We start from the raw sequence: 8,638 nt of genomic DNA, 5'->3' as shown, positions 1-8,638 counted from the left end.
AGTGAGCATGCGCACTGTTGGGAAGAAAGGAGCAGACATGCGCAGAATCGTAAAGCTGGGGAGGGGTAATGGCGGCCGGCTGCTGGAGTCGGTTGGCGGCTGCGCAGTGTCGACTCCCCTCCCCCCACTCTTTCTCTCTGCGCCGGAGCCGCCGAGAGCAAGTCAGTCAGAGAGAGTGTGTGAGTGAGTGACGCGGTGGAGGTGTAAGGGACTGACGCGGTGTTTACGTCTCGGTGCGAGTGTCCAGTGGCAGCAGAGAGAGCCGGGGACTTGAGGGAAATAAAACCGGTAAGAGACGAGAGCGAGATAAATCGAGAGAGAGAGGGCTTGGGGTGGGTGTGGAGGGACGGTGTTGTTGTCAGGGAGGGGTGGCTGGTGAGCGAACAGCAGCTTGCATCTGAACAATGGCGGCTGGCTTGTTCATGAACAAGGCTCCTACATTGGAGAGAGAGGGAGGGTGGAGAAGAAGGTCTCTCGGCTCATGCAGCAGGAGCAGCCCTCAGCAATGTTTGGATCGAAAATAAATCACCTCCTCCCCTCAATTTCCCCACCTCCCGCCTCGCCTTGCAGCGAAGAAAACCCCGCCAAAAATCTATTAAAGCACCAGGCATTTATCCTCACCTTTTTTCTTTCTCGATGTTCTTTTCTTTTTGGCGTGAGAAGAGATTTTAAAATTCAGCCAGAAAAGCAGTTTTGTTCCTATTGCAACACTTTTATTTGTTTTTCTCTCTCTCTTCACACACATCAAATTGCTGTTCCTAAAGAAAATGGGCGCCGGACCACTACTGTGAACAAGTGAGAAGACCACGAGTGTTTCCTGTGCCATTGCTGTCATGTGTACTCACATTTAATCCAGAAAAAACACACACAATCCTACCCATTTCTCTCCTGTTTCGTGGGATTTCACCGGTCTTGGGATCTTGCTGAGCAAGTACCCCTCTGCATGCCTGGATGCAAAAATGCAGAGGAGATTGCCCAAGTGATGGTGCAGGATATTAATTAATCCAGGAGTGCAGAAGACCCACCAGGGTTGTTGGGATTAATAGCCTTTTGCAAAAATGAAAGCATGCAGTTTAAACAGTGTTACTAATTTGTCATGCTGCTCATAGCATATACCCAAAACGGCCTATACAAAATAACAATTTTCGCAGGTTTTAACATTGCCGTGATGAATGATGCCACAAACGGCTTCAGCTGTTTTCTTTTTGAGGGCGAAGCTGAAGTAATAATGCAGTTTGAAAGTTATAAATAGAAATGCATGACCTATTGTGACATTTCCTGAATTTGGCATGCCAGTTCAAAATTAAAATGTTCAATGCAATATTTTGAGGCACTTATTTTGTTTTATAGCAACCCTGCATTTATATAAAGCAAATTATAAATATGTTACAGGTATGTAAATATTCTTTACATAATTCCTGTGGGGCCTTTAGTTTTTAATCCTGTTGAGCTGGCCTAGATTTTCCTTAAACATTTATTACAGTAATAAGCAAAGATTACTTTAAAATTATATGGCTATTGAATTCAGTTAGTTTTACCATCAGATTTTTAAATGAAGCAGCTGCTATTCACAATAGGCAAAGGTTTTCTGATATATTTTGAGTTAATTTTGCATGAAATACACACAAGCGTTGATTTTTATCTGAGGTCATGATGTTATTCAGCAAGGTGTACTTTAGTTAGATTGTGCATTTTGGTGGCCCACTTTTAGTAATTATATTCCAGTGTTGGTGTAAATTCCAGTCAAGGGATTAGAAGCCATTTTTATTAGTAATCTTTAAAATTGAAATTTTTACTCTCTGCAATCATCAAGACAAGAGTTAAGGATGGGCATCATTTATATGTTTATTTTAAAAATTGCAAGTAGGTTTAAGTTTTCAGAATAATAAAATAAACATTAAAACGTTTCAAATCGAAATTTACACAGGGAATCTTGAACTTGGTGTCTGTTCAGGGCAGGCTGATATCCAGTTTATGACCATGAAACCCTATTAAAGAAACATTGGTAAATTGGCAACCCTGAAGTCAATGGTCAGTAGATGAGTAAGTTATTTTTCCTATTCTGTATGTAGTTTCGGTGAGATTTCAGAACATGCTGCACAGAGACACTTAGTGGCTGGAACCAGCACTACTTCTAGCTTGACCATCAATTGCCAGATCTGGTTAGATCACAGCAAGATCTACTGGGTCTAATTTGCTGCCTGAACTGCTCACCGAACCATTCTAGATAGCAGACCCACTTCTTCCTCTCGACTTCTTTTCCCCACTGCCAACATCTTCCTTGGACTTGCCGTCACTCTAGATTACTTTCTAAATGGTTCCCTCTCTGCTGGGACTGTCTTCCTCCATTTGACATGGACTATTATCACCCCACTCCTCAAATACCACCCTTAATTTCTCTTAACTTGCAAGCTATCTCCACCTCTTTCTGCCCCCCCCCCCCCCCAAGTACTTGAACATGTTGCCTCCCTGACCTGTTTCCATCCCACAATTGTTTCATGTAGGAATTCTTCCAGTCCTGAATATAGTTGACCACACTGATATCCTCTTTCAGTTGCTTTCTCCTTTTTCCCAGAAAGAAGTGTGGGGCAACTGCCTTCTCTGCACTTGACTCCACGGCTATCTAATTGAGAGGTGTCCTTCTCACCTACACACGCTCACTTTGGGTACCAACCCTGCCAGCGCCACTCTTACCTCCCTGACCTGTTTCCATCCCACAATTGTTTCATGTAGGAATTCTTCCAGTCCTGAATATAGTTGACCACACTGATATCCTCTTTCAGTTGCTTTCTCCTTTTTCCCAGAAAGAAGTGTGGGGCAACTGCCTTCTCTGCACTTGACTCCACGGCTATCTAATTGAGATGTGTCCTTCTCACCTACACACGCTCACTTTGGGTACCAACCCTGCCAGCGCCACTCTTACCTCCCTGACCTGTTTCCATCCCACAATTGTTTCATGTAGGAATTCTTCCAGTCCTGAATATAGTTGACCACACTGATATCCTCTTTCAGTTGCTTTCTCCTTTTTCCCAGAAAGAAGTGTGGGGCAACTGCCTTCTCTGCACTTGACTCCACGGCTATCTAATTGAGAGGTGTCCTTCTCACCTACACACGCTCACTTTGGGTACCAACCCTGCCAGCGCCACTCTTACCCTCCACCCCATCCAAGGATTCATCCTTAACTCCTTCCTCTTTGTGGAGATGCTGGCATTGGCCTGGAATGGGCACAGTAAGAAGCCATACAACAGGTTAAAGTCCAACAGGCTTATTTAGAATCACTAGCTTTCGGAACATCACTCCTTCATCAGGTGAACACTCACCTGATGTAAGAGTGATACTCTGAAAGCTAGTAATTCCAAATAAACCGGTTGGACTTTAACCTGGTGTTGTATGACTTCTTACTGTGCCCTTCCTCTTTGCCATCTACATACTATCCATTTGTGACATTATCAAGCTTGAGGTCCGTTTTCACATGCACAATGACACCAGCTGTACAACCTCTCTTGTCAGTCTACTTGCCTGATCCATTCTTGGATGAGTCAGAATTTCTCTCCCTGCTGAGGACTGTGAACCCATTGTGAAGAATTGGAGCCTTCCCAGTTCCCTCTGCAGCCACTATTTTGCATGAACCAAACTCTTTGCAGCATCAGCATCCCATTAACCCGAAAATTCCTACTTAACCTCTTCAATTTGTTGCCCATATCTCTGCTGCAGCCTATCTCGGTAAACTCCTCCTCTATACTGTTTTCATTTCCATACTCCCTGGCAGGTTCCCATCCTTCGCAGTACATAAACTAGATGGCACGGTAGCACAGTGGTTTGCACTGTTTCTTCAGAACGCCAGGGACCCAGATTCGATTCCCGCTTGGGTCACTGTGCGCAGTCTGCACGTTCTCCCCATTCCTGTGTAGGTTTTCTCTGGCTGATCCGGTTTCCTCCCACAAGTCCTGAAAGATGTGCTGTTAGGTGATTCGGGCATTCTGAATTCACCCTCTGTATACCCGAACAGGCGCTGGAGTATGGCGACATGGGGATTTTCACAGTAACTTCATTGCAGTGTTAATGTAAGCCTACTTGTTACACTAATAAAGATTTTACAGTTCTCCAAAACCCTACAGCTATTGTCCTGTCTGCCTTGTCAAATGGCCTCTATCTTTATTGATGTACATTGAATTCTGGATCTCCAAAGCCTCAAATGTAACATTTTTGTCCTTGTTTTTAAATTTCCTCATGGCCTTGTCTCTCGCCTCCTTTACCCCATCCAATGATGAATCACCAGCCCATTTCCCCCATCCAAATTTAAGACATTTCTCAAAATCTGCCTCTTCGACAAATCTATTGTCAGCCCTCGTTGGTTTCACTATCGATTTTTTTTCTTGCTCCTCTATGAAGCCTTTGTCATTTTCTGTGTTCGGGGTTAGATAAAATAAGTTGCATATTGTGACATCAAAGTTAATAATAATTGCTTGTCACAAGTAGGATTCAATGAAGTTACTGTGAAAAGCCCCCCAGTCGCCATATTCCAGCGCCTGTTCGGGTAGGCCGTTACAGGAATTGAACCCGCGCTGCTGGCGTTGTTCTGTACTACAAGCCTGCTGTTTAGCCCACTGTGCTAAACCAGCCCCCGTTGGGGAAATTAATGGGAAATGTGTAACCAAATATGACTTCAGGAAGTGAGGTTTATGGATATGAGGTGCCCACGTTACTTCTGTGTTTGTGTGGTATATGCATATGTAATATTCAATCTATATGTCAGTGTCAAAAAGGTACATATTTCGGTGATCTAAGTTTATTGTTGTTGATTCAGTATCTGGTTTGTTTCTTTCTCATCTGTGATCTGTTGCATGCTTCTGGAGTGTGTCCAAATCATGCCCTAGCTAAAAATAAGTGGTTGTAAACTATGCAGACCAAGTAATTTCAGACCATGAGGAGCTTTCCCAGGCTGTTTTGAATTATTAGGTGAATATTTTTAAATTTTAGTGTGCTTTGTTAAGAACAGACAGACTTGAAGGGTTAATGCATACCTATCTTTATAATTGGGGAGACAAAAAGAAAAGCCTTGCATTGGTATAGGGCCTTTCATGACCACCAGTCATCCTGAATTACAACCAATTAAATACTTTTGAAGCGGATTCATTGTTGTAATTCAGGAAACATTTGCACACAGCAGGGTGATCATGAACAGATAATCTGTTTTAGTAATGCTGATAACTGTTGATCAGGACATCTGGGAGCTCTTCTCTGCTCTTCTTCCAAATAGTGCCTTGGGCTCATTTGCATCCACCAGAGAGGGCCTCCATTTTAATGCACCATCCAAAATGAATGAAAAAATGAAAATCGCTTATTGTCACAAGTAAGCTTCAATGAAGTTACTGTGAAAAGCCCCTAGTCGCCACATTCCGGCGCCAAAGACAGCACCTCAGACACTGCAGCACCCCTTCATTACTGCAGTGGAGTGTCAGCCTGAATTTGTGCTCAGCAGTGTGACTGGAGCCTACAATCTTTTATTGTGTGATAGCACAAACCAACAGTTGGAACCATTGGATTTGAAGACTTTAGTCATGTGCATAACTTGGGATGGAACAGGAATAGTATTGTGGTCATCTATAAATTATAAGGATTAGATTCGTGTTTTGTCATTTTTAATGTAGAGGTACAGAGTGAGGCAATGAGTATTGGAATCCTGTTGATTACATTAACTGAGGAAGATCTCATGAGACAAAGCCTTTCTTTCGAAGGATTAGCTGGGAAATCCCATTGGTTTCCACCGTTCATGTAGTTTGTGGACATAAAACTTTAAGCAACATTTAATCAGGATTATTGACTGCACAGAAAGAAACAAATCTTTTAATAGTCAGATTGTCTAAAGAATGGCAGTTTGATCTTTCCTGTGAATGTTTGAGACATGAAGTGCACAAGGGTAAAGATATATCAGTCAATAAAGGTGGATAAGGAAAAGGATTTGGTAGTTATTAATCATTCACATAACCAAAATACTAGCAGCATACACTGAGGTACTGCTCAAGGGCGTCTGATTCCAAGCTGCAACAAGTTATTCTAACCTTTTAGACATCTTGGATAAAGCCACCTTGAAATACTGCAGAAAGAGGTTTAGTGAAGAGTGACAGTGGTTCCAGGATTTGAGATCTAAGCTATGGAAAGACTCAACTGAGCTTATGTTCATTAGAACAAGATTGAGGCACTATGCATATTTTAAAAACATTCTTGGTTTCACAGATGCAAATAAGCCATTTAATTAGACTGACCGCAAAATTAGAGGATGTGAGTGTTACACTACAGCACCTCTAACATCAAAGTACCACGCCTGGAGTTTTACCCCCCTACCCTCGATAGAGTTGTGAATATGTGAAGCAGGCTTCCACGTAATGCAGTAAGTGTGGTTCTGGTTAGTAACTTTGAAAAACGATTTGAGATATAGTTTGGGAACGGGGCTGGGAGTTACCGTAAGTGCAGATAGGCGCTTGAATGTTCCCAGAATTGTTAATACCCCGCGGAGATTTGATTCCAAGGAATGGATCTCATTTAGAATGTGTTCATAGGCTCTAAGGCTGCATAGTTACTGTGGAGTTTTGTTTTAGAAAACTTTAAAGAGGTACACAAGCCTAAAACATTACCCAATCCTCATAACATCCCAGTAGCGTAGAGAAGAGGCAGACGGTGAAAGTGGTTAGATAACCCAAAACGGTGAATTTTGTATTCATGGTTTCTTGATTCCCATAACCTCTGGTGAGAGCTGGTATGTGAGGTAATTAGTTATAGTCTACAATGCTAGTGGCACACAAAGCAACCTATTTCTTCCTCTGTTGTTTGCCTAGAGCAAGATATTGGATGACGAGACAACTTGTGGTGTTTCCACAGTAAATGTTTATATTTGCAATTCTGTAACAGATTTGTCTTGTCTTTGGGTTGCTTCCTCAGCAAAAGGCATATACAGGCGGGTCGTTAACCGGACTGTCAATCCTCTGCACCATTCATTTGTTCAAGCTCCGCTTCTGAAACTTGGATGCAAAGTCTAGTCTGACACTTCAGTGCAGCACTGAGAGCTTGCCACAGGGTTGGAGGTCCTGTCTTTTGGATGAAATGTTAAACTGAGGTCCCATCTGCCTTTGGGTGGACATAAAAGATCCCATGGCACTATTTTGAAGAAAAGAAGGCACGTTTTCCTGGTGTCCTGGCCTGTATGTATTCCTTGACAAACATCACTGAAACAAATTCACTTTTTTAAAATCATATTGCTACTGGTACATTGCTGTGTATAAATTGGCTGTCGTCTTTCCCCACATTGCAACAGGGGCTGCACTTCAGAAAGTAGTTTGACTACAAAGCACTTTGGGATATTTTACAGTTGTGAAAAACTTTATATAAATGTGAGTTTGTTCATTCTGTCCAGAGCAGTTGAGTTTCCTTTAGTCTGGTTCCGACTGTTCATCCTGTCGTTAATACTGATGCCTGCATAACTCTGAGTCATGGGAGCAGGCAAACCTTTCCAACACAGCAACGGTGTAGTGTCAAAGGAAGGGAGGTGTGTGATCTTAAATCCAATCAGGAGTTGAATAAGTAAATTCACCAGCTTTTATAAAGATTATCTCTTTTTAAATTAGAGGATACAAAAGTCTCCTGCTTTCCACATACTACTTATCAACTGTATCTTAGAGGATAAATGAGCAAACAAGGCCCCAATACACATGAACTGCAACCATAGAAAGCAGCCTATCTGGCTCCATCAGAGCCTGGTATGGCAACTGTTCGGCCAAGGGCGATAAGAAACTACAGAGTCGTGAACACCGTCCAGTCCATCACACAAACCCGCCTCCCATCCACTCTGTCTACACGTCCCGCTGCCTTGGGAAAGCGCGCAGCATAATCAAAGTACCCTCCCACCTGGCTTAGTCATTCTTCCAATTTCTTCCACCGTGCAGGAGATAGAAAAGTCCGAGAACACACACTAACAGATTCAAAAACAGCTTCTTCCCCGCTGTTACCAGACTCCTAAATGACCCTCTTATGGACTGATCTGATCTCTTCACACATCTTCTCTTCTGAGTAGTACTACACTCCTGTATGATTCACCCAATGCCTGTGTCTATGTATTTACATTGTGTATTAAGTTTGCCCTATGTATTTTCTTTTCATGTGTAGAATTATCTGTCTGAACTGTATGCAGGACAATACGTTTCACTGTACCTTGGTACACGTGACAATAATCCAATCCTTGGAGATGTATTTTATCCCTGAATTGGATTCCAATGTACCCTAGACTTGACAAAATAATAAAAATCTCTTGTTATAAGGGTCTATTTGAAATGGTTTTTGAACAGTCAGTAAAAAACGATTTGTTTTAGAAACATATAATCCCTACAGAAGGGCCCATTGACTCTGCACTCTACCCATTTACACTCCCACATCAATGCTGCCCATCCCGTAACCCAGAACCTAACCTGCAAATCCCTGGACATTATTAGGGCCAATTTAGCGTGGCCAATCCACCTAACTTGCACATCTTTGGAATGTGGGAGGAAACTGGAGCACCCGGAGGAAATCCAAGTAGACACTGGGAGAACGTACAAACTCACACAGACAAAGGCCGGAATTGAACCCGGGTCCCTGGCGCTGTGAA

At 42.6% G+C, this 8,638-nt stretch overlaps 1 protein-coding gene across 4 annotated transcripts in view; it reads left to right on the top strand.

Annotated features, from left to right (window-relative positions):
* The first annotated feature begins 123 nt into the window (after positions 1 to 123).
* creb1b (cAMP responsive element binding protein 1b) overlaps positions 124 to 8,638 on the top strand; it is a 124,619-nt gene continuing 116,104 nt past the window's right edge. The window contains exons 1-2 of one of the 4 annotated variants that reach the window (XM_072482775.1): positions 130 to 288; positions 765 to 795. The gene's annotated coding sequence lies outside the window, so the exon portion shown is untranslated. Of the gene's footprint in view, positions 289 to 764; positions 796 to 8,638 lie in introns of all 4 variants that reach the window. The other 3 variants (XM_072482782.1, XM_072482763.1, XM_072482771.1) reach the window with 3 other exon arrangements.

Source organism: Scyliorhinus torazame, chromosome 2 (assembly GCF_047496885.1).
Source record: "Scyliorhinus torazame isolate Kashiwa2021f chromosome 2, sScyTor2.1, whole genome shotgun sequence".
Taxonomy (NCBI): domain Eukaryota; kingdom Metazoa; phylum Chordata; class Chondrichthyes; order Carcharhiniformes; family Scyliorhinidae; genus Scyliorhinus; species Scyliorhinus torazame.
This window is presented reverse-complemented; position numbering and strand designations above follow the sequence as displayed.